Source organism: Mustela erminea, chromosome 12, assembly GCF_009829155.1.
Source record: "Mustela erminea isolate mMusErm1 chromosome 12, mMusErm1.Pri, whole genome shotgun sequence".
Taxonomy (NCBI): domain Eukaryota; kingdom Metazoa; phylum Chordata; class Mammalia; order Carnivora; family Mustelidae; genus Mustela; species Mustela erminea.
Window position 1 is genome coordinate 31,424,452 of NC_045625.1, and position 26,507 is coordinate 31,450,958.

Consider the following 26,507-nt stretch of genomic DNA (forward strand, 5'->3'; position numbering starts at 1 on the left):
ATGCTTAGCGAAATAAGTCAAGCAGAGAAAGACAACTATCATATGATCTCCCTGATATGAGGAAGTGGTGATGCAACATGGGGGCTTAAGTGGGTAGGAGAAGAATCAATGAAACAAGATGGAATTGGGAGGGAAACAAACCATAAGTGACTCTTAATCTCACAAAACAAACTGAGGGTTGCTGGGGGGAGGGGGGTTGGGAGAAGGTGGTGGGATTATGGACATTGGGGAGGGTGTGTGCTTTGGTGAGTGCTGTGAAGTGTGTAAACCTGGTGATTCACAGACCTGTACCCCTGGGGATAAAAATATATGTTTATAAAAAATTAAAAAAAAAAGACTGGAGATCTTGTCTCCTGGTGATTAGGTCTGAATCAGTTCAGTTGTCATATTGGCTGATACTGAGGCCTATGTTCCCCTTTACCTCAGGCCAGGGAAGCATCCAGAGCTGGAGGGCAGGTTGAGTCCACAGGTAGGGGTGGGGCTGAGGAGGCATTCCTGCCAGGGTTAGACCAGTAAGGGAAGAGGGTTCAAGGAGGTGGGCAGGTGTCTGTCAGCAGATGTTCATGGAGGCCTCTCAGCTAGCACGCTGGTTGTGTTACCTCGGAAAGATGTGGACTCGGAATCAAAACTCAGCGACTCCAGGCCTCCCCTTGAGTAACAGAAGATTTGCTCTGGTGGTATGACAGAACATGAGCAGAAGGCATGGTCCAGCACTCAGTTCTAGAGAAGGACTGGCTGACCCTCTACTGGGTGCCAAGAAGACAGGCAGGAATCAGACTCCGCCTTGCCCTGCAGAGCCCAGAAGAGGACAACTACAATACACAGAAAGTGAAACACTCTGAAACTGTCCAAAGGAGGAGAGCCTTCCAGCACAGTCTGAACACCTCTGCTGTTAGGAGACTCTCCCATTGGCTTAACTAATGATCATTTCTACATTGATTGAACACCAATGTTAATCCTATGTTCACATCTAGCTTTTCATTATTTATGAATTTTAACCATGGTCTTGTGGAACATCATATATGGAAAGCCCCATGAGAATATTTTACACCTTTCCAGGGTAAAGACTCCCCATAGTTCTTTTCTCATTTGGTTTCTTACATTAGATTATGTTTTCCCTTCATGAAAATCCTATCTGAACACAGGGTGACCCTCAGATTCAAATCTTCCCTGGCTTCAGTAATTTAACTTTCTTCTTCCTGTATCAGTTGCGGCTACCACCTCCCCCACTTCCTTTTCCCCCTTAAGCCCCACTCTGAATTCCCCCAGTGAGATGGTAAGCAGGGTCTCTGCCCTCCAGCAGCTATCGGGACAGAGAAGGAGATAAGCCACGTTAGCCAAGAATTCTGAACATCAGGGGAAGCAGACAGCATGAGACTTGGAAGACAGGTAGGATTTGGGCAAGAACACGAGGGGCTTATTTGGGGAACAGTGAGCAGTTCAGTTTGAAATTAATCCAAGAGTTATATTTATCTTATTTCCATTTTCTGGATATATGGAGCATGGTATGAGAAATGAGATTTATCTTGGAAGATGTTCTAGGAGAAAAATAAGTCATCTAGGGGAACTATGAAAGGTTTCCTTCCTTGGACCTATAAGTGGCACAATGGCAGAGACTTGGCACTTGGTTCACAAGTTATTAGGAAGTATTAATCCCAGGAAAAGCAGCAGTAAAACCAAATGTTCCTTAAATGAGTTCCCTCCACTCCTTTCATACAATAATCATCATAATGATCTTATGTATTGAGAGCCTCTGAGAGGTATGGTTGTCTCCATTTCATAGAGGAGACACCTGAGACTCACAGAAGTTAAGAGGCTTGCCCAGCATGGCACAGCTAGTAAAGGTTGGTGGCAGGGCTCAATGGCTTGGATTAACCACTCACTGGTGCTTTTCTCTAGGGACATGCCATGAGAGCATTTTAAGAAATTATCAATGGAGCAGAGTCCTAGCAAGCTAAAAGCATCTGCTCCAGAGGATAAAGACCCAAATGTAACTTCTGGGACACTGATACCAGAGTCATTGGACCACACCTCCCTGGGGTAGGTCATAAAGAGAAGAGAAGAGAAATTAGATCCTATGGATAGAAGAATAATATAGCTGCTAATAGCTACCCAGATAGAAGTAGGGATGCTGCTGGGAGAATAACATCAATTTAATCTGAACAATTCTTTGTGGTTCATGAAGCTTTTTCCCTTTGATCCTTTCATGATCATCTTGCCCCAACCCTGTTAGCTGGGGGTGATGATCTCCCTTTTACAAACCAGCACATAGAGGCTCAGAGATGCTATGCGGTTTTCCTTAGATCACACAGCTGCTTAGCAGTGCCATTTGCATTCCAGTGTTCTAAAGCCATCCTCCCCACCTTGTACCCTATTCTGTTATATTATTGAAGGCGTTTGGTGACCAATGGGAGAAATCTAGGTGATGCTTTTCAAGAATTGTTGGGGGAGGTGAAAAGAATGGGGTGAAACAAGCCAACAAAATCATTAAGGCTAAACACCAGACACAGACATGAAACAGCAGAGCTCAAGGAACCCTTTCTGAGCTCAGGCTGTCAGAGTGAGCTTGGATGTGTCAGCTGAAACTGAAGTCTACAGCAGAAATGAGGAGGAAGGTGGGACTTACATGGAGAAATGAATGCAGATGGGGTAGATGATGATGAAGGTAGCAAGTCAACTTTGGGTGGGACCCACTTTAGAGAGACTAAGAAAGGGAATGGCAGGGTTTCACAGAGCAGGACAAAGGGAGAGGCTTCCTGAAGAACAAGGACTCTTACTCATTGGTGAAGATGGCGAGTTTGGCAAAAATGTTGAAAGATAGAAATCATTACTAAAATATTCGTGAAGCTCAGTGATGTCATAAAGATTGTATAAAAGCAGAAAGCAGGGGTGTATTCTTAGATAAGCATGAGAGCATCAAAACTCTTATTATAGTAGTTAAGACTGACTTATTTTTTTAAGGGCACTCTTGGGAATGAAGAAATTGAATTTGGGGGTCACTGGTACCAGATGACCATCTTCAGAAAGCTGTGGGAAGCGTTTCCCCCACGCCCCCTACAGTCCCACTCCATTCTTTGGCTGGACTCTTGAATGTGGCTGACCACATTGCCAGGTTTGGCTATTTCTGGATATCAACCAGGCGTTGGTCTGTTGACTGCGCTTTTGGTTGGGCTCCATAAGCTGCAATGAGTAATATTCATGAATCCTATTCTAAAGATGCTAATTATTCTTTAACAGTACTATTGTTGGTTATCACAACCCTTTTTATAGAAGTAACCAAGTAATGTTGCAATCAGTCCCTTAAGACCCTAACCTGAAGGAGAATGTTTTAAATGTAAGTTTGCTTCTTAGAGTTCATGAGAAGTTTACAATTTCTGTATCAGGGATCACTGCTTGATTCCTCTTCAAATTTGTTTTTTAAGGTATCCCAAAATAAATTTCTGACAATTAGAGAACATAATCATTTAAAGAACTCTAATTCACAACAACGCTTGGAAAGAAGGTGGTAACTGGATACAGATATTTTTTGAAATTCAGCCTAACTAATGTTTTTTACTGAGGGCCCACTTTTACTCAATGGGGTTTCTGTGTACTGTGGACTTTACCAGATCAAGGGTGATATTCTGTATTTTTGAAGTGTCCTATCTGAGGTTGAGGTTACTACAAACTGTGGGTATCAAGAAATCAAGGGAGGTGTAGGGAGAGATTATAGGAAGCATGTGGCACAGTGCCCAGACCTGGTTGGAGAGGCTGAAAAGAAATTCTTAGTGGGCCCATCCTGGATGATAACAGATCTGGGAACTTAGGGGTCAGCGTGGGACTTGTAGTCACTGTGTATATCCAGTGGGAGGGACCAGCTGGGAGGGACTCCAGCTGGGAGGGACTGATGAGGGGACAAGGAATAAGAGGAAGGGCAGGAAAGTACTTTGTGTGGACAAGGAGCTGGGCAGGGCTCTGAGGCTCCCTGGCCTCCTTTGAAGAACTCCCACCTCCAGGAGTCTAGGACTGTGATCGTTCAGACCCCAAGCCTGGTGGTTACATGTGACCAGGAGCTGATATCTATCTGTATATAGAAAGCCTTGGAATGCAATTACACCATGTTTTGGGGCCCAGGGAAAGGGGTCTTAAAAATAAGTTTAATTACATGGAGGCATTCAACCTGCACTCTGCCTTAATCTCAAGTGTTAACCTTTTTGGTTCTGTTTTGTGGAAGTCATGATCCTGAGAGTTGGTTAATCCAAAGGAAACCGTGTTAGGACAAAGTGTTTAGTAGGTATATTTCAGTGTGAAATACTGAAGGGAGCATGTTCCAACCCCAGAACAACCAACTGCCTGCTATTGATCGGGGCAGGTCATTCAACCTCTGTGAGGCTCACATTCTTTACCCTTGCATTGGGAAACTGGAGAATTCACAGTGATAATCAACGAGCGGCAGAAGGGCCTACAGGTGGTGATATTGGTACAAAATGACACACCTGGATTCAAAATGCTGACTATCTAATTTACCAGCTCTGTAACCTTGGGCAAGACAATGTGCTTCTCTGAGACTCCTTTTTCTCAGCTGTTAAGTGGGAATAATAATTGAATGTTAAACTCCTGTGAGGATTAAATCAAATAATGTACACAGACATGTTTGGCACATTAAGTGTGACTATGATTTTATATAAATATATATATATATATATAGATATAGATATAGATATAGATATAGATATATTTAAAAATACTTTATTGGGGTATGATTAACATGTAAAAAGCTATACTCATGAAACCAGTGACACTATCAAGGCCAAAACACATCCTCTCCCCAAGTTTCCTCCCATTACCTATTATTATTATTATTATTATTCTGTGGTAAGAATACTTAGCATAAGATCTATTCTCTTAGCAAATTTGAAGTATACAGTGTTGTGAACTATAGTCACTATGCTGTGTAGTAGATGTCCAAAATCTATTTATCCTACTGAAACTTTACACCCTTTGACCTTCTCATCATTATTTTCTCCAGTCTCCAGGCCCTGGCAACCACAATTCTACTCTTCTTTTATGACTGACTATTTTAGATTCCACTTATAAGTGATATCACACAGTGTCTTTTTGTGTTGGGCTTATTTCACTTAGCCTGAAGTCTGCTAGGTCTATTCGTATTATTGCAAATGGAAGGATTCCTTTCTTTTGTAAGGTTGAATAATATTCCATCACATGTTTATAACACATTTTTTTACACATTCATCCTTCAGTGCTTATTTCCATGTCCTGGCTACTATGAATAATGCTGCAATGAACACCAGAGTTTGGGTATCTCCTTGAGATTTTTATTTCAATTCCTTTGGACAAATACCAAAAGTAAAATTGCTGGGTCATATGGTAGTTCTATTTTTAACTTTCTGAGAAACTTCCACACTGTTTTCCATAATGGATGTACCAATTTACATTTACACCAACAGTGTACCAGGGCTCCATTTCTTCTATATCCTTGCCAACATTTTGTTGTTTTGTTGTTTTGTTTTGTTTTAAACAGTCATCCTGAAGTGTGAGGTGGTATCTCATTGTAGTTTTGATCTCCATTTCCCTGATGATGAGTGATGGTGAGCATTTTTCCATGCATTCATTGATTGTATATCTTCTTTAGAAAATGTCTATTTGGGGGTGGCTCAGTTGTTAAGCGTCTGCCTTCGGCTCAGGTCATGATCCCAGGGTCCTGGGATCCAGCCCCACATTGGGCTCCCTGTTCAGCAGGAGGCCTGCTTCTCCTTCTCCCACTCCACCTACTTGTGTTCCCTTTCTCCACTGTCTCTTTCTATATCAAATAAATAAGTAAAAATCTTAAAAAAAAGAGAGAGAGAAAAGAAAATGTCTATTTGAGCACACTGCTCATTTTAAAAGCAGGATGTTTCGTTATATTTTTGTTCTGTTTTGTGTTGGTATTGAGTTGTAGGTGTTCCATATATATTTCAGATATTATATATTTCAGATATTAACCTTTTATCAGATACATGGTTTCCAAATATTTTCTCTCATTACATAGGTTGTCTTTTCATTGTACTGATTTTTTCCTATGTTGTGCCGAAGCTTTTTAGTGTGATGTAATTCCACTTGTTTAGCTTTGCTTTTGTTTCCTCTGCTTTGGGTATCATAACCAAAAATCATTGCCAAGACCAGAGGCCAGGAGTTTTTTTTCCCTATATTTTCTTCCAGAAATTTTATGCTTTCAGGTTTTATGTTTAAGTCTTTAACCCATTTTTGAGTTGATTTTTGCATATGGGTCCAGTTTCATTCTCTCGTTTGTGGATATCAATTTTTCCCAACACCATTTATTGAAGAGACTACCCTTTCCACATTTTGTATTCTTGGTGCTTTTGTAAAAAATTAGACCATATATGTGGCTTATTTCTGTCTCTTTATTCTGTCCCATTGGTCTATGTTTCTATTTTTATGACAATATCTTTCTGTTTTAATTACTGTAGATTTGTAATATAATTTAAAATCAGGAGGTGTGATGCCTCCAATTTTTTTCTTCTCAAGATTGCTTTAGCTATTGGGGGAATTTTGTGGTTTTATACAAATTTTAGGATTTTTAAAAATTTCTATAAAAATTGCCATTGGAATTTTGATAGGGATTTCATTGACTCTGTAAATTGCTTTGGGTAGTATAGATATTTTAACAATGTTAATTCTTCCAATCCATGGACATGGTATATCTTTCCATTTATTTGTATCTTCTTCAAATTTTTTCAGCTTTATTGAGGTATAATTGACACATAGAAATTATATATATTTAAGTTGTACAATGTGATGTGTTGGTATACATATACACTGTGAAATAATTACCACATCAAGCTACTTAACATATTCATCACCTCACATAGTTACCTTTCTCTTTCCTGGTGAAAAGACTTAGCACATTTCAAATATACAATATGGTATTGGTAAGTGTTATCACCATTTTGTATATTAGATGCCCAGAACATACTTATCTTGTAACTGAAAGTTTATACTCTTTAACCAACATGTCTTTATTTTCCCCAGTTTCCAGCTCTTGGCAAAATTCCACTCTCTGCTTCTGTAAGTTTTTACTTTCTTATATTCCATATTTAAGTTAGATTATACAATACTTTATTTCTGTGGTTCTGGCTTATTTTACTTAGCTTAATGTCATCCAGTTTCATCAATGTTGTCAAAAATAGCAGGATATCCTGTTTTTTGTATGGCTGAATAATGTTCCATTGTATATAATGTGAGATATATACACACATCATACATGCATCTTTAAAAATTCATTTATGTATCAATGGACACAAAGGTTGCTTATACATCTTGGCTACTATGAATAATACTACAATGAACTAGGAAGTGCAAATATCTTATGATATGGAATTCATACCCAGAAGTGGAATTCCTAGATCTTTTGTCAATATTTTATAATTTTCAGTGTACAGAATTTTCATCTCATTGGTTAAGTTTATTCTAAGAATTTTAATTTTTTGGTGCTCTTATAGATGGGAATATTTTCTTAATTCCTTTTTTAGATAGTTAGTTATTAGTGTATAGATATGCAACTGGTTTTTCTGTTGATTTTGTGTCCTGTGACTTTACTAAATGTGTTAGTTCTAACAGCTTTTTGGTGAACTCTAGATTTTTTTTATATATAGAATCATGTCATCTCTAAACAGAGAAAACTTTACAAGTAGAGAAAATTTTCTAATTTGGATGTGTTTCATTTTCTTCACAATTGCTCTGTATAGGACTTCCAATACTATGTTGAATAGAAGTAGTAAGAGTCAGTACCCTTGTCTTGTGTCTGATCTTAACAGAAGCTTCTCACTATTGACTGTGATGTTTGCTGTGGGTTGGTCATCTACGTCCTTACTATGTTGAGATACATTTTTTCCATACCTAATTTCTTGAAAGCTTTTGTCATAAAAAGATGATGAATTTTGTCTCATGTTTTTTCAGCATCTACTGAGGTGATAATTATTTTTATCTTTTCTTCTGTTAATGTGAAATATTGCATGTATTGATTTTCATATGTTGAGCTAATCTTTTATCCCAGGGATAAATTCCATTTGATCATGCTGTATGGTCCTTTTGTTGTGTTGTTGAATGGGTGTGGTATGATCTTGTAGGCTGAGGATTTTTGCATCTGTTTATCAGGGATATTGGCCTATAATTTTCTCTTCTTGTAGTGTCTTTGTCTGGCTTCGGTATAAACCTGGCCTCCTAAAATGAGTTTGGAAGTGTTCTCTTCCTCTTCCTGTTTTTGGAAGAGTTTGAGAAGGATTGGTGTTAATTCTTTAAGTATTTGGTAGAATTCACCAGGGAAGCTGTTTTGTCCTGGGCTTTTCTTAGCCTGGAGTGTTTTGATTGCTGATTCAATCTCCTTATTTGTTATTGGTCTGTTCAGATTTCCTATTTCTTTGTGATTCAATCTTGATAGATTATATGTTTCCAGGAATTCAGCTATTTCTTCTAAATTATCTAATTGTTGGTGTATAAGTGCTCATAGTATTGTCTTACGATACTTTGTATTTTTGTGGAATCAGTTATAATTGTCTCATATTTCATTTGTAATTTTATTTATTTGAGTCTTTTCACCCTTTTCCTTATTCTAATAAAAGGTGTATCAGTTTTGTTTATCTTCTCAAAAAATTAACTCTTAGTTTTATTGATCTGTTCTAAGGCTGTTAGTGGAGACTATAAGCCAGTTACTATCTGTGGATGGTTGTGAGGATCCATGTGCTGAATGCTGTGAATCCCTACCCCTTTTTTCCCCTCCTAGCTGTTCCCAGATGATTCTGCTATACCCATCCCCTGAGTGTTCTGGGTGGGGTGAAATAGAACTGGGTCTTGGGCAATGTCCTGTAAGACTAGGGAAGTTGGGGACTTACTTTGCTCTCACTTTCCCTTGTGGGAAATGTCATGGGCAAAGGGGGTCTCTCTTGGTCCTGACTTGTGCCACCCTGGGGGAGAGTGGGCACTGGTAAAATAAAATTGCTCTTCTTATAACCCTCAGTGCATCTATTCTTGGATTTTTTGCTCCACCCAGGTTCTGGAACTTCTCAACTATACTCCTGAGCTTCAGTAAAGGTATTGTCATCCCCGAGTGGCTGCTAATAACTCTCAGTGTTTCTGTGAGAGTTATGAAAGTTAGGACTCATATGCCATTTTTTTCCTGACATACCATGATTATATTTTAATTAATTAATTTATTTTTTATTTTTTTTCATGATTATATTTTAAAGAAAATAAAAATAAAAAAGAAATTCCCCAAGTTTAGGGTGAGTTCTAGAAGCTTCCAGAAGGTTCTACACCTAAGTGGATCCCATAGAGCTTGATAGAGAAGGCCAAGAGAGCTAGAGTAGCTCAGACAGGTAAAGGGAAGATGTTTGATAGGGTAAGAAGACCAGCTGCCAAGTGGGCTCGTGGCCTGCTTTATAAATTACTCCAAGCCACAGTCGGCTTGTCCTGGGCAGGGGGAGGGAAAGTGTGCTCAGTGGTTCAAGAGGACACAGTTAGGACTAGTGATAGGTTGCTGCAGAGGAGAGCCTGGCACAGTATGAGGAGGCCCTTCCCAGCAGGCTTTTCCAAATACTGGAAGGCTCCTCAGAGTAACTAAGCCAGTCACAGATGTGATGGTGTACAGACACAACTCAAGACCCACCTCTGTGGGCTCTTCAAGACAAAGGCAGTGAAAGGCCTAATTCCCTGAAATGGCCCCGTCATTTGAAACTGCTAATCCTCTCTTACAAACTTGTAGTCTTTTTTCCTTTTCAGGTAGGTTCATAAATTCATAAACTTTTGTCCTTTCTATAGCAGCAAATGATATTAGAAAGCTAATTAGCTACAGAGCTAATTTTCATGTCAGAGTGAAATTATAGGTTTCATGGTATAGAACCAAATTATCTCTCTGTCCCTCCTCATCCTCCACTCCCGACCCACTCCACTTCCTTCTTCTAGCATATGTATATACTCCCCTCTTCTGTCTGGTCACAAATGTCAGCAGAGAGGGGTAGCCACTCAGGAGCCCCTTTCTCTTCTGTGTCAGGCATATTTGCATTTGCAAACAGCTTTAATTGAGCAGAGTTTTCATTGCTCTTTTTCCTGCTCCATTTTTTAAATGCAAATGTTAATGTTTGGTTAGCATGGGTTCAGAATTAAGCTTCTGCTACCTGTGGCTGCCTCCTTCCCTGGGTTCTCAATAAGCACTGTGGAGTATCACAACCTGCTGAGAGCTTGTGAGTCCTGGAAGGCTGGAGTCCAGCTAATTGCCAATCATGCTGAGAGGGCTGGGCAGAGCCTTGTCTCACTTACCAGCTCTCATGGAGTCCTGCTTCCTACCAGCACCAAAAGAGAGAAAATTAGTGTGCTGGGAACAGAAAGGGGGATGGGGAAAAGCCTGCTATTTGGAATTAGGTTCTGGATTCTCTTTTGGCATGAAAACTCTGTGGAATTCAGAAAGCTATCAGAGGTCATCAGGTTTGAGTCTCCAAAGCTGGACTCTCTGAGACAGTGTTCTTAATGGTTTACTATCAGACCTCCTTTGAACACTCCCACTAGTGAGGGGCTCCTTCCTGCACAAGGCAGCCTCTTCTACTGATAGGTAAGCTCTGTTAGAAAAGGTGTACTTAACGTTGAGCCAAAATTAATTTCACCCATTGGTTTCAGTTTTTGCATGGAACATGGATGAGCTCATTTCCAAATGGCAAACTTTCAGATGTCTGGAGGCAAGTCTTATGGAGCCTCAAATGCCTTCTCCCCTGCAAGCTAAAGATTCCCAGTTTCTTCAGATCTGTAACACATCCGACCCTTTCTCCACCCTGCTCCTCTTCCCGGTGTGGACTCGGGTTATCTGGCTTCTATGAAGGGACTTGTAACTGGGAGTGTGGCAACCCAGCTATGGATTGATCAGTACAAGGTAGAACGGGGCTGCTCATCTCCCTCCCATTCATTTGAGCTCTTCTTATTTACCAAGGCTGCCCAAGATGCTACAGACTTTGCATTGTCTATCCTTGCCAAGCCTACAGCCAATTACAGCTCTAAGCTCTTTCTAAAAAAGATGTTTTCTAACTGAATAAATAATGAGTGATTCAACCCTTAGTGTGGGACCACTGAGTTTCTCATTTAGTGAAAAAGAAAATATATTCTTCTAAAGTGTCAGATTGAGCTATAATCACAGAGGATATGTTTGTAGTGTATCCAGTTTTCTCTTTCAGAAATCAAGGACCTGGATGTTCAGAAGTCTTAGCAAGGGTAGTATCCCAGGAACCCGGGTGCCTCCCTTGTCCAAGGCCTGCAGTGCATAAATTTGATAGAAGAGAGAGGTCAAATCTAAAATCTATAGATAATCCTATGAAGTTATCAGTTTGAAAGGAACTAATCAGTGAAGAAGCATCTAGAAATGAGTCCTTGGGTAGGAATGTGTGGAAAAAGGGTTGCCAGAAAGCCTATAGCTTTTGGAGTTTGACTTGGAAGACTGCTTGGGAAAGGACATGTGAAGGAAGCATGGCAGTGAGAAGAAAAGCCACAGAAGATAACACATTTCCTGTTTCCCTCTAGAACCAGTGTCACTCCACCTCCATCACTATGACAACCCACATCCCATGAGAAGTGGTGTTTGTAGGAGAGACAGGAGGAGCACCCCATTATGGTGGCCTTTGCCCCCAGTTCAGAAGTGTTTGTCTTGCAAGTTCTCACCCAATAATATTTTCTTCTTCTGGACTCTAAGCATATTTCATTATATAAGAGCCCTAGAAAGCCCCACATGGATCTGGCTCTCCTGACATCTTGGCACCAAGGACATTTTTGTTAGACTCATATATGAGCTCTTTCATGTTTAGAACCAAGAGATAAGATGAATCCTCATATTGTACAAATTTTACATATCGAAAAGTGGAAAGATAAAGGATCCATGTTGTATTTATATGACCAGGCTCTATTAACAAAAACAAGGCTGCGCTGGGTGGCCTTAGCCTTAGAAAAGGAAATGTAGCATGTGTGTGTGCTGGCCGCACTGTGAACAAAAAGAGCTAAACAGTGGATCTCTGCATAGGATGACCAGTATGATTTGCAGCAATTCCATTTCCATATACCCTTTTATTGTCAGCATCTAGGCATTCCTGCTAAAATGAATCCCTTCAGGACATGTTGGCTATCTATAATAAGAGAAAGATCATTTGATTTTTATCACTATTTCTGGACCCTCATAGTACACATTAGGCATGGCACTGATCCTGGTATTCTTGAATGACTCCATTTGCAGTTAGGAAATTTGAACTTCTGGAAACTGCTGTTTGCTGTAGGCAAGGGCATCTTGTGCTAGGGTGAGTTTTTGTGAATAGCAATGTTGTGGACAGGTTAGTTAGACATGGATGGAAAGGAAACAGGAAAGTGTGATGCCTATAAGTGGAGAAGGAACAAGGTAATACTCACAGATGCACAAAGTTGCTTTTTTGAGGTTTAACCTGCCCGCGAGTTATTTTGAATACACAACTTCATTGAATCCGTACAGCAACCTGTGAAGCACAACAACAATCATTTTGCAATTGAAAAAAAGCAAAACAAAACAAAAAACTATTTTTGGAAGACATGAAATGACTCACTCAATTAGCAGTGGACGGGATTGGACATGCACCCAGGACTTCTCTCCATCAGTCCCACACTCTCTTTTCTGCTCTCCCCCAAGCTGAAGGTCTTGGTTCCAAAGATTTGTGGATGAGAGCTGGAAGCTCTGGGCTACCAGGGAAAGGAATCTTGGCTCAAATCCCAGAGCAAAGCTGCCCTCAAGGGTTGGATCTTGGATGATATGATTGATTCAACAAGAATATCCTGGGGCTTAGTAAGTGCCAGCCGCTGAAGAAATGGAGATAGATCAGACACAGTCCTTGCTTTCAGGAAAGCCACAGTGTGGGGAAATAGCAGATTCACATGAAACAAATTTTTTTGAATCACAGCCTAAGATGCGTATGGGCAGGGCAAAAGTAGTGGTGCATACATCGATGATCATGAACTAAGAGTTCTGTGGCAGATGAGACCAGAGAGTGCCAGAAATGTCAGGAAGACGGGTAAAACTATTGAGTATGGGAGGCTGGGAGAGAGAATTCAAGGTACAGGAGAAGCTCTGAGTAGAGATGCTGAGCTAGGTGTGCTCATGCCGTGTTGATGCTGAGGAAAACGTCTAATTTCCCAGAATGTGGCCTACAACAGAGAGATGGGAAAACAAGCTTCCAGTTCCCCTTGAATTTGCCTGGTTTTCAAGTCTTGAAAAAATGACTTGCCCCGCTGTGCCCTCGATAAAGCCCCTGTAACTGATGGGTAAAGAGCTAAGTGGAAAGAAGAATAAATTCATATATATTTTTTAAATGACCACAAAATGGGCTCCACAAGCACATCAAGAAAAAGAAATACATCTGCAGCCTCACCTTTTATTTTGATAGGCTTTGTCAGAGGCTTCTTCCTAGAAAAGCTGCAGACAAATGGCCTTGTCTCAGAATGCTGTGATGTGGTGGCATCTGCAGTGGGCCACAAGGACTGATTTCATCATTTATTTCCAGTTTGCTGGCCAAGGCACTGAATTAAGCTGTGCACACAGTGGGATGCATTGTTTCTGGACTGGCAGTCCATCATGGTTGAAAATGAAAACAACTGAAATTTAAAAATATCAATCAAAGGCATTTCCTAAAGAATAAAACCAAATCTGATCTACCCAGAGCCACATGCTAATCAGTTTAAGCTAATAAACAAATTCAGTGAAGTTTCAGGATACAAAATCAACATGCAAGAATGAGATTCATTTCTATATACTAACAACGAATTATCTGAAAAGGAAATTAAGAAAACAATCTCATCTACTACAGCAGCAAAAAGAATAAAATACTTGGGAATAAGTTTAACCAAGGAAATGAGAGGCTCGCACACTGGAAACCACAAAACATTGATGAAAGAAATTAAAGAAGACACAAATAAATGGAAATTTAGCCCATATTCATGGTTTGGAGATTTAACATTGTTAAAATGTCTATGCCAGCCAAAGTGATCTACAGAGTCAATGCAAGCCCTATAAAAATTCCAATGATTTTTTTTTCAGAAATAGAAAAAATAATCCTAAAATTAATATAGAACCACAAAAGATCTTGAATAGCCAAAGCATTCCTGACAAAGAAGAACAAACTAGAGGCATCACATTTCTTGATTTCAAAGTATATTACAAACCTGCAGTATTTAAAATAGTAAGGTATTGGCATAAAAACAGACGTGTAGACCAATGGAACAAAATAGAGAACCCCATCACAGTGAACTGACCTTCAGTGAGGGTGCCAAGAATATATAGTGAGGAAAGGATAGTCTCTTTAATAAATGCTGTTGCAAAAAAACATATCCATATGCAAAAGAATGATATTGGACCCATATCTTACATCATACAAAAAAACAACTCAAAATAGATTAAATATTTAAACATAATACCTGAATCTATAAAACTAGAGAAAGAAAAAGAGGAAAAGCTTCATGATATTGGTCTAGACAATTATTTCTTGGATATGACAGCAAAAACACAAGCAATAAAAATAAAAACAGGTGGGATTACATCAAACTAAAAAGGTCATGTACAACAAAAGAAATAGTCAACAGAGTGAGCAGGCAGCCTATGAGTGGGAGAAAATATTTTTAAGCCATATATCTGATAAAGCGTTAATATCCAAAATGTATAAGGGACTCCTGTAATTCAAGAGCAAAAAAATAATTAATTAAAAATGGGCAGAGGACTTAAATAGACATTTTCCAAAAAAGACAGACAAATGGCCAACAGGTATATAAAAAGATGCTCAATATCACTGATCATCAGGGCAACGGAAATCAAAACCACAGTGAGATATCACCTCATACCTGTTGGGATGGCTCTTATTCAAACCCTCACTCCCCCCACCCTCACACTCCCTACCAAAAGCCAAAGGTAACAAGGGCTGGTAAAAATCTAGAGAAATTGGAATGCTGGCACATTATTAGTAGGGACTGAAAATGAGGCAGCTGCTATGGAAAATAATAAGGAGATTCCTTTAAAACCTAGAACAGAGGGGCACCTGGGTGGCTCAGTGGGTTAAGCCGCTGCCTTCAGGTTCGGGTCATAATCTCAGGGTCCTTGGATCGAGTCCCACATCGGGCTCTCTGCTCAGCAGGGAGCCTGCTTCCCTCTCTCTCTCTCTCTCTGCCTGCCTCTCTGCCTACTTGTGATCTCTCTCTGTCAAATAAATAAATAAAATCTTAAAAAAAAAAAAACAAAAAAAAAACCTAGAACAGAACTAACACATGATCCAGCAATCCTTCTTCTGGGTATATATCTAAAAGACTTGAAATCAGGATCTCGAAGAGATATTAGCCCACCTATGTTCATTGCAGTACTATTTATAATAACCAATCAATGTCCATTATGAACAGGTGCCATTCATCTGCTGTTTGCCGTTTACCACAGCATGGATGGACCTGGAGGACACTGTACTAAATGAAATCAACCAGTCACAGGAAGGACAAGTACCACATGCTTCCTCTTACATGAGGCATCTAAAATAGTCCAGCTCATAGGAACAGAGTAGAATGGTGGTTGCCTGGGGAGAATGGAGTGTTGTTCTTCAATGGGCATAAACTTTCAGTTATACAAGATAAGTAAATTCTAGAGCTATGTTGTACAAAATTGTGCCTATAATCAACAATACTGTACCGTGCACTTTTTAAGTGCATCTTTTTTTTTCACCCAAAAAAGGCCATATACATGGAGGCTACTTCTTATCTCTGGACCTCAGTTTTCCCAGCTATAGAAGGACCAGGTTGGACTTAGTGATTGCTAACCATAAACGTTAACATAAAAAAAGTTCATTCTAAGTGGGCTCCTTGGTGTTTTGAAAGAGCAATGGGTCAAAAATGATGTAACGGTGAATTGTTAAGTGAAACTTTTAAAGATCTTAATATGAATTAAAAGGAGCAAGATTTCTTGCTCCTTTTTTAAAGATCTTAATATGAATTAAAAGGAGCAAGATTTCACTTGTTCTTAAGGTTATTCCCCTGTCCCAATTAAAACAATAGTGCTAGAAGGAGGGAGTAACTTCCCCATGTCTCATTGCCTATAAGCAACCTCTGTTAACATTTTGACATGTTTCCATTCAGGACTAGTTCCATGTTGCTTTTTTGGTTGTTTGTCTTTTTTTCCCCCCATAGTTAAGTTTATACCATGTGGGCACAATTTGGGGGGTCCTACTTTTAGTTAATCGTTTTTGGTAATCCAACAAATAAACATGTACGGATAACCCATTACGCACAAGGTGTAATGCCAAACGTTAAGGAAACGGAAATGAACAAGATGCAGTTCTAGCTCTAAAGAATCTCATAGCCTCGATGGGAGAATAGATAAGGAACCCAATAGCTAAAACTGAGTGTAATAAGTTCTTTAGGAGAGGAAGCACACCTTCCTGTGGGACAGAAAAGCTTCTCAGTGGTTACAAGGTCTTAAGTTGAAACAAGTATGAGAAAGCACATGGCTGCTTAGCAAAACATTCTATTTCATAAGTACTCTTACAGCCAAGTGTGAGCAAGAAACTAAGTTGTGGTTAATATGGTTGGGTGTCATATATTACCTTTTCTGGATCCTTCCTTTGTCTCTCTAGCCCTCCACTGGTGGCTGAAAAGGGAAGGGATAGTGGAAGCATAAGCAACCACCTTAGAACGATAGAGCAACAGGATAGAAGGAGTCAGGTTCCTATAACAGTTCGCAACTGCTTGCACTTGGATCGATATACAAGAGAGAAAAAAAAAATCACCTACCTTGTTTAAAAGCCACTCCGATATTTGTGTCTTTGTTATAGCAGCTAGAACCTCAGTCTTACCTGCTGCAGGTGGCAGTAGATGGAGTCTAGAGAAGCAGTCAGGGAGGAGGGGGTCAGAGACAGAGGAACTCATAAGACGTTCTCAGATGTTTGAACTGAATCCTGAAGGCATGGGTGAGCTATTGAAGAGTTGTAGACAGGAGAGTGACATGATCTAGTTTGCATTTTGGGAAGATCTCTCTGGCTGCTTCATCAAGAATAGATCAGAGCCGGCAAGAATGGAGGCAAAGAGGCCTGTTAGAAAGCTGTTGCCATCATCCAGGTGAGTGAAGTTAGTATAGTAACTACCATATTTGGAAGTTCCTGAAAATACTATAAGACATGTTTAGGAACACTGAATGTGGCAGTAGGAAAGAGAGTCAAACTTCCTTGGTTCTTTCTTGGACTCACTAATAGGAGGCACAAGAGGAAGATCATGATTTGGAGTTTGGAGGATGGTTGACCTTGGGATAAGAAGTTCAGCTTCCAAGTGTTGAGTTTAAATGCCTGTAGGACCTTCAGATGGAGGCTTATAGATCTAGAATTCTTTCTGGATATCTGGGCTAAAGTTACAGACCTGGGAATCATTGGGGTAGAAATGGTCACCAAAGTCATAGGAGCAAAGGAAACCATTAGGGAGAGAGCCAGCCATAAAACAAGGGGCCTGTGGCCAGAGCTGATGTTTAAGGGGAGCACTGGTGAAGAGGAAAGAACCTGCGCAAGAAACCCACAGAGCATCTGAGAAGTGTGTGTCACCAAGACCAAGGGGAGGTGGTGGTGTAGATGACAGAGGCCAGCCATGCTAAATGTTACAGAGAGGCCAATTAAGCTAGGAGCGCTAAGCATGGTGTTCTGTGAGCTGGGCATTTACTCAATACATGTTGGAGTGAATTGCTAATTGGTAAACCACTAAATTGATGCTGTTGTTTTTAACTTAATTGTTTGCTCTGTTTTGGTTTTCATTAGAAACAGCACATCTAAATTGTGTTTGTCGAGACAAAGTGGTAAACCCTGTCTATGTTAACTCTTGTTTCTTGGGCTAAATAATGAACTTAAAACTTAAAAAAAAAAAAAAAAAGAAAGAAAGAAAGAAAAGAAAAGAAAAAGAAAGGAAAGAAAACTTCGTTGTTTTGAGTGACTATAAAGGTACTATTTATTTACCAACAGGTTTTTGACAAATGCATATAAAAATAAAAGTAGAAAATAAAGCTCATGCCAGGCAAGGCAGATGGAGGCCAGTGGCAATTTCCTTGGGTCACGGTCATGGTCTGTAGCAGCCACCCCCAGGAAAGAAGACTGGGAAGAGTGTGGGTTCAGGTGTGGAAGTCAGCATGGCAGTTTCAAATAACTGCTCTTTGCCTTCTGCGAGGCCGGGAGGCTTCTGAAACTCTGAGGAAAGCTTTGGACTTGCTCCCCAGAAAAATACCCAGAGAATTCATGCATACCATTTTGCGTTCAATTTCTGTGGGACCCTGAGATGTCTGAGGACTTCCAAACTCAGAATTGTTTCCACGGAGAGCCGTGCCCCTCTTTTCACTAACTCCTGTGTGTTCCTGACAGAAATTGTCCACAAAGGCCGCTAATTGCCTGGGCTGGGCCTTGTCGTCTCTCTGTCCCACAGCCTCAGAGACGTGGAGCTCACTCGGGGCTCCTGACTTGCACCCACTCTCAACCACCACTGGCCTCATCAGCGAGATTCCTTTTCAGGCCAAAGGAACAGCTTGGAGCCACTGGAATTACCCTTTATTGTCACAGCCATTGTACGATGAGAAAACCAAGGATCAGAGATCTGCAGAGATGAGCAGTCCGTGAGTAACAGCAGAGCAGGGCTTTGAGTTCGAAGGTTCTGGGGACTCAAAGTTGCATGTTCCACCGTCACACACTGCCTCGTCTGCAAGGTATGCTAGTTTCCTCCAGATTCTCCACCTTCCCTTCATATCCATAGCCCTAACGCTCCCAGGTCTGTGGCTCACCAGTCCACCACCCTACAGAACTGCTTGCTAGCCCTTTGGAGTCACTCGGCTGAATTGCTAGATTTGAGAATTGATATCATCCTGATTAGACATTTATTGGCCAGATTCCTTGTCTGTCAGAGTGCCAGCTGATAGGCTGACAGGCACAAGCTCCAACCCTGGGGACTGTCTGGTTTGAGCAGCGAGCCGTCCTGTTAGCGGCTGGCTGGCCCCACAGCCAAGCCCGGAAGGCTGGAGGGGAGGGTCGGAGTGGGGGGTGGATGGCCAGATGACGGATAGGAGACAGCGAGTCTGCACAGGGCATAGGGAGGCTTTCTCTCCAGCTCTGGTTTTATTTATGCATCATTTAGACCCCAACGACTTCCCAAAATAATTTGATGTGGCTAATGGCTTAGGTTTATCTACTGTTTCAGTTTACAGAGCATAGCTGTTCAGTGATCAGATTTGAATCGTGGAAACATCTTTGGAAGTGGGTGATACGATTTCCATTTTACAGATAAAGAGCATTGAGGTCGGGGTAGGGAAAGTAATCTACCCAAGGTCACTGAAGTATGTAACAGTCAGAGCTGAAACCCAAATTCGGGGCTTCAGACTCTAAAATTGCTCTATTTGCACTATATATGCTGCTTCCCAACAAAGTGTACGTAGGAGGCAGGGGAGGACTGAGTGCTTACAAGGAGGTGGGGTGTGTGTGCCAGGCCTGGGGCTGGTGTGGGGTTGCGGCAGCTGGGCTGAGAAATGTCTGTGCTGCCCCTGGAATCTTGCTGGGATGCTGAGCCCCAGTGGAGTGACTACGTGCTGCTGCCTGGGCCTCTGAAGGCCTTTCCCTGGGCAAATATCATCTCAGCAGAGAGCTTGCTAGCTGGCCTAAGAAACGTAGCCAGGGCAGGAGACTGCTTCCCCAAGGGCTGTTGGAGCCTATGGGGGCTGCTCTTACTGCTCTCCTTCTCTAACTCAGCATGAAGGCCTGCTCACCATGAACTCTGAAATGCCTTGCCCTCTCTTCCCACCTGGACTTGTTCATGACCAAACCATTTTACCTAAGCTGGAGTCAGGAAAGAAGCCTCAGAAATCGTTAGTTCTAATGCTTGATCTTTGACAGAAAGATCTTTGACAGAAACTGAGGATCAGAGCACGTGTTTTCTATACCGCTCTTCTAAGATCCTGTGTTCCGTAAGTGGTACTGCCAGGGCCCTTAGGCCATGTTCCCAAGCTTTGCCTTGCCATTATTGGCATCCTGCACTGACCTCAGATGGTCTGCCGAATCCCCTGCACCAGCTAGAACCTTGACTTGCCTACACTTTAACAGGTGTCACAAGGCTGGGAGCTCTCCCACAGCCCCAGCCTATGGTAGTCTAGCTGGAGGCAAGGGTGCGTTGCCAAAATCCCAGTCTGAAACAGCCAGATGTCTTTGACCTATCCCATTAGACAGAGAATGAGGTCAGCTTTAGGGAAGACAGAATGCTGGGATAGAAAATCCCTTCCTCCAATCCCTTCAGATCCCTTAGTATTTGAGTAAGGCACATGGGGTTTTACCATAAGAAATAGCCTGAGATTCTTGCAACAATGTATCCCAGTCCTTCCAAATGAGTCCCGGGTCTGCCAATAATTCTCCCTTTGCTTTTGGGTGCATCAGGGTTAAGCCCCAGCTGAGGTCAAATGCACTTCAGTCCTCTTATCTCACATTGGAGGGGCCGCAGGGAAGAATTAGGAATCACACACTGCACAAAGGTGTTGCAAGACTGAAAACTAGAGGAAAATGGACTAAAAGGAGATATGGTATCCTGCAAACACGCTGTACAGTGGACTGTCGCTGTTCACATCCTCGTAATGTATCAAACCGCCCCCCCCGCAAGAGTGGCAAAACCCTGGAAAAGGTAAAACTGATGGTTAGGGAATTCTTTTTTTGGAAAAATGACCCCTTCTTCAAACACATGATTAGTGATTCGGTTTGCCTAGTTGGAAAAAAAAATTAGTTATTTAAAATGGTTTAAAGTGTACCAATATTTACCAAACGCAGGATTATGCATGTAGCACCATGTTGAGTTCTGTAGATTCAGAGGCAAGAAAAGTGACTGAGTGTGTACCCTCCACGAGCTCATTTTAATGGGGGGATGACACATGGGCGCATAATCACAGTCCAGTATCACGAGGCTGGAGATAGAAATAAACATCATTTCTATCAGGAGTCAGGGAAGACTTGCCCGAGAAGCTGATGGCTGAAGGGCTCTCAGGGCTGGTGTAAGAAGATGGGGTTGGGGGGCACTGAAGGTATTATCGGTTAAGAGTTTTTGCAAAGGCACAAGAGCAAGAAGCTACCTGCATTTAGGACTGGGAATATGAAATGGGAGGGAGGACCAGTGACTGGAAGTGATACTGGAGAGGCAGGCAGGGGCCTGGCAATGACACGGCGCGTATGTCCAGCCAGTTATTATTATTATTTTTTTTACTCCGACTGTAAAGAAACCAGGGAATTTTCACCTTTTCAATGTAAGCTGTTGAACTGAGGAGCTAGCATTTGTCTTTATATGTTGTATTATTGCTATTGCTATTAATATTAGGATCTTAGGGGTGCCTGGGAGGCTCAGTAGGTTAAAGCCTCTGCCTTCGGCTCAGGTCATGATCCCAGGGTCCTTGGATGGGGCCCCGCATTGAGCTCTCTGCTCAGCAGGGAGCCTGCTTCCCCCCCTCTCTCTGCCTGCCTCTCTGCCTACTTGTGATTTCTCTCCGTCAAATAAATAAATAAAATCTTTAAATATATATATTAGGATCTTAAAATGACAAGTTAGTTTTTTCGGGATTCATTTTAAAATTTACAAACTGGAGAATTCAAACTTTTATGGAGTAAAATTCTATGGGTTTTGAAAGGCATAGAGTCATGTATCCACTGCCACAGTTTCATCTTCCAAAAATGTTCACTCACGTTGCCCCTTGGTAGTCAGTCCCTACTCCCTCCCCAACCCTGTTCTCTAGCTCTAGAGTTTTGCCTTTTCCAGAATGTCATACAGATGGAATCCTATAGTATGCAGACAGGCAAGTTGTTAACACGGAAAAGAAATGATAGAATTTGTACCTTTTTGAGTTCAGGGATTGGAGTGTTTTGTTTTGTTGAGATTTATTTATTTTTTTAAGGGAGCAAGGTGGGGGTGGGGGGTAAGAGCAGAGGGAGAGAGACTCTCAAGCAGACTCCCTGCTGAGCTTGGAGCCCATGCGGGGCTGGATCTCAAGAGCCTGAGATCATGACCTAAGCCTAAACCAAGAGAGTGATGTTTAACCCACCACTGCCCAGGCACCCCTGGAATGTTTTAATAAAGAGGGAGGAGAAAGAAAATCATTATGATGGGTGAAAAGTTAGTGACTATTGAAAACATGGCTTTCTAGCCTTCCTCCACATTATTGATAAAAAGGTTGAGCAGGGTGCCTGGGTGGCTCAGTGGGTTAAATAAAAACTTTGCCTTCGACTCAGGTCATGATCCCAGGGTCATACGATCGAGTCCCGCATCGAGCTCTCTGCTCAGCAGGGAGCCTACGTCCTCCTCTCTCTCCCTGCTTCTCTGCCTACTTGTGATCTTTGTCTGTCAAATAAATAAATAAAACCTTTTTTTAAAAAAAGGTTAAGCAAGAAAGTGTCTAAATCTGGATCCTTTTGCAGACCTCGCGAGCCTCCATCCAGGCTGTCATTGTTAGTAACCTACACTTTATGGACGTATTTGTTAACTCTCCAGTGTGTCTCAGCTCTCCAGTCCGTTCCTCTTCATGCACTTGCACAAATAGATTGCTGACGTGGGCAAATGCCTTGCTGAGGTTCACTGGTACCCACTAAAGAAATTCCCTGATCTGTTCTCTTATCAAAAAAGAGAATAAAGATGGTTCGGTTGCATTGGTGGGGCATCGGTGCCAGTTCTTGGTGATCATAGGTCTCTGGGCTATGATGAAAGAACTTCCAAGCTCTAGCTCTAGGCACTGTTGTGAGAACCAGCAAGTTTCCATAGGCTGGCAGCTGGTATAGGCGGATAAAGGAGTCTAAGAAGCCAGGAGAGCAAGCAAGACTGTGATGGAGAAATTGTACATGGTGTCAGCCTCCAAAGTTACAGAGGGCTCTATCCGATCAATTGTATCTGAGGGCTGAAGCTTTAATGAAGGGAGAAAAGAGATCATTTTCATATAATGCTATTATCATTTTTTATGTTGTGGGAGGTTTATTAATAAATTAGAATTTATGAGGAAGAATCAATTCTGGATTATTCTTGTGGTTTTAAAAATCCTGGATTTTTGTGGTTTATGAAAAAGCTATTAGACATAATACATTATCATGGGAAAACCTTCCCATCAGAAAGATAAAAGGCGACAAATAAAAGCCTCTCCCTTTCCTTCTCTTCCTATTAGCATTCCCCAGCATTAATTTTCTTGCATATTCTTACAGACTTTTCTGTATATATACAAATATATACATTTCTTGTTGGATCAGATGGGATTATATCATGCAGTACTGTCACTTGCTTTTTACTGTGTGGTGTCTTAGTGTGTGTCGGACACCATCCTGGGTTAGAACACAGAGCTTAACCTGCTGTTTTTTAAACAGCTGCATGATATTCCATAGTATCTGTGCACCATAATTTATTCTGATGGGTCTCCTTCGGAAAGAGATTTAGATTACTTTCTTTCCTTTCTATCCCAAATAATGCCGCTGTGAGCATCCTCATATGTCTGTCTCCTTTACTCTTTGCAGGGGGCTGCCAAGGATCAGCATGAAGGAAAACAGTTTCTCAAATTCAAGTTTGTCTATGCTCAAATGCTCTTGTCTTTTGTTGATCTGGTGCTTCTCTCATAGGGTTCAGCCCCCATTTGAAATGAATCTTTTAATAAGTCCAACCTTTTTGTTTGTTTCTCTCTTTTTAAGCATTTCCTCTCCGAAAGACCTCACGCAGCCCCATAGGTTTTTTCTTGAAGACTTCATGTTTTTCTTCATCACTGATCTGCATCTTTTTTTAAGCATAAATACTCACAATAGCCTCAGATAGGTTAACCTTTATAGAATCTAAAATCGGGGACGCTGCTTATCTGATGACCTCTTTGGTGCCGTCTCTCTGGACTGAGGATCCTGAGTGGGCTTTGAACCTGGCTGGGCAGTGGGCTTTAGATAGAAGAAAGAATAAAAAAGAAATAATTTTCACATTTCTAGCAGGAGTGTTATGGAGCTTCAACTTCCCATCAGCTGGGGGAGGAGGAGAGGCTGGGAAGTCTGCCACAATATTTGGCATAGCTGGGCTTCCAGATTGTATCTATTTTTGTAGCTGCACAAGTTGGGAGGAGATTAGAAGGATAGTCAAATTTCCTGCTCCAGGTTGTAAATTGATCAAGAGGTGGAGGGAGCACTAGACTGGGAGGCAGAAGATCTGGTTCGTGTTTCCAGATTTCCCAGATATTAATAATAGGACCTCAGAAGAGGCCCTTCCCTTCTCCAAACCGCCTTCCCCTCAGCTCTGCACAAGGGAGGTTGGATTAGTTGGCTTCAACGCCTCTCCAGCTCTAATATTTTCTTGCTCTGAAGTTCTAGGAGCGCTTACCCCATTTTAAAACAACTTCATAAGCCGTGAGAATGTTTATTCATGTATCCAAAAATTAATTAGGAGTATCTCTGTTAATAAATAAATGTAGAGGTGAATTCAAAGTCAAATCTTCATTCCTGTGTGCTCTGTCTCAAAGCTTTGCTTCTAGCAATAATTAGATGGGGCTGAGGGGCCGGGCACACTTACGGAAGGCCCTAGAACCATATGGGAGCTTCCAGACAAAACCATCCAGATGTGTCAGAAGCAAAGAAGACTGTTTGGGCCCCCAAGGGAAGCTATGGGGTGGGCGGGTCTGCTCAAGGCTGCACAGGTGAATGACTGGTTCCCTTTTTTGAGGGCTCTCTCTCAGAGCGGACAATTTAGACAGGACTCACTCTAGCACATGTATACCTCAGTTTCCCTCAGAGGTGTGGGACTGAGGGCACCTCTAGGCCCAGCCCCTCCTGAGCTCATCTGTCTGAGTCTCTCCAGAGGCAACAGCCACACTGGCCCCTTCTGGGAGAGCCTTGCAGCTCCGCAGTGCTTCCAGGATCGCGCTCGCTTGAGGCAGACCTTGTGCAGTCGATGATGACGGTGCATTCTTCAGAGATTGTTGTAAGAAGACCGTCTAGCTCTCCGGGACCATTTGACCTGTTCAGAAACTGCCAGGCCCTGTAGAGCATATTTCTCTTCTTTTTTGTTTTTGTTTTGTTTGCGGGTTTTTTTTTGGGGGGGGGGGCGGGAGAGGAGATTTATAAGGCAACTCATACACGATGCCTTTTAGCAACACTAGAAAAAAATTCACTAAGCATTCAATATTTCTATTGAAATAACATATTCTCTGCTAAAGAAAAGAATGGTATGGAAAAAGAAAGGCTCAAATGCCAATCACTAAAAAAATCAATAACAGTAACAGTATGTATAATTACAAGCAGTGTATTAAATACCTCCATACTGCGAGCTCCGTAGGGTCAAGAACTTGCCTGTCTTGTTACATGTTGTGTCTCCAGCTTTCTAGCAGTAGCTGGTGTATGGTAGTTCCCAGTCAGTGCTTACTATAATCCAGTGGGTATTGTTTTTGTTCCCATTTTACAGATAAGGTAACTGAGGCTTAAGGGTTAAAAGATTGTCTTGCCTAAAGACACAAAGCTAAGAAGTGCCAGAGCTGTGATGCTTCCTCCAAATTGGACTCTTACTGGCATCATTCTAAGGGAAGTAAGTCGGAAAGAGAGAGACAAATACTGTATGATCTCATATGTGAAATTAAAGGAGAAAAAGCCAATTTAGAAGAAACAGCAGAACAGTTGCTAGGGGCTGGGGGTGGGAGAAATAGGGAGCTTCAGTCAAAGTGTACAAACTTCCAGTGATAAGCTGAATAAATTCCAGGGATCTCATATTCAGCATGATAATTACATTTAACAATACTGTAACATGTATTTGAATAGTTGCTAACAGAGTGGATCTTAAATGACCCTTCTCAACACACATCAAATTGTAATTATGGGAGTTGAGGATGTGATAACTAACCTTGCTGTGGTAATCACTTTGCAGTATGTACTGTATCAAATCATCACATTGTATATCTTAAATTTATACAATGTTATGTCAATTATATCTTGATAAAGCTGGGGGGGGGAGCTAATGGAACCTATCACGCATCATAAAAATAATTAAAAATTTTTACCCTAATTTTACCAGCAGAATAAAAGTTGAAGTGGCAAGAAAAAAAACAAAAACAAAAAAGCTTCTGAGGCTCCCACATGTCCTTTCATGCTCCTAGGTCATTTCAAGCAGCTCGAGGTGACACATCAATCCTGTTTCTTACATCTATGATGAATGATGGTTTGTTGACTTGCCTAAGTAATCACCTCTCGTAAGTTTCCACCCCAGCAAAAATTCCACTGGGTAAAACTAGGTTTTTCTCTAGAAATCAACGACATCCCACATATGACCACTGTAGGGTATGTGAAATTGGAAAATAAGGAAGTAGAATTTACTGCTTTCTTCAGAATTATTATTGTTATAATTTCCAAGCAGGATGCTGATCGCCTGGGAGAGTTTTAGGATTACTAACTTTCTCGTGAAAATCTTATGAATGTTGGGTGTCAGAAATATCTAAAGCAATTCTCTGAAGGCTG

The 26,507-nt window shown here is 41.3% G+C and overlaps 1 long non-coding RNA gene across 1 annotated transcript in view; it reads left to right on the forward strand.

Annotated features, from left to right (window-relative positions):
* The window catches only part of LOC116570639, a 355,418-nt gene that overhangs the window by 300,242 nt on the left and 28,669 nt on the right, over positions 1-26,507 (forward strand). The window lies entirely within an intron of this gene.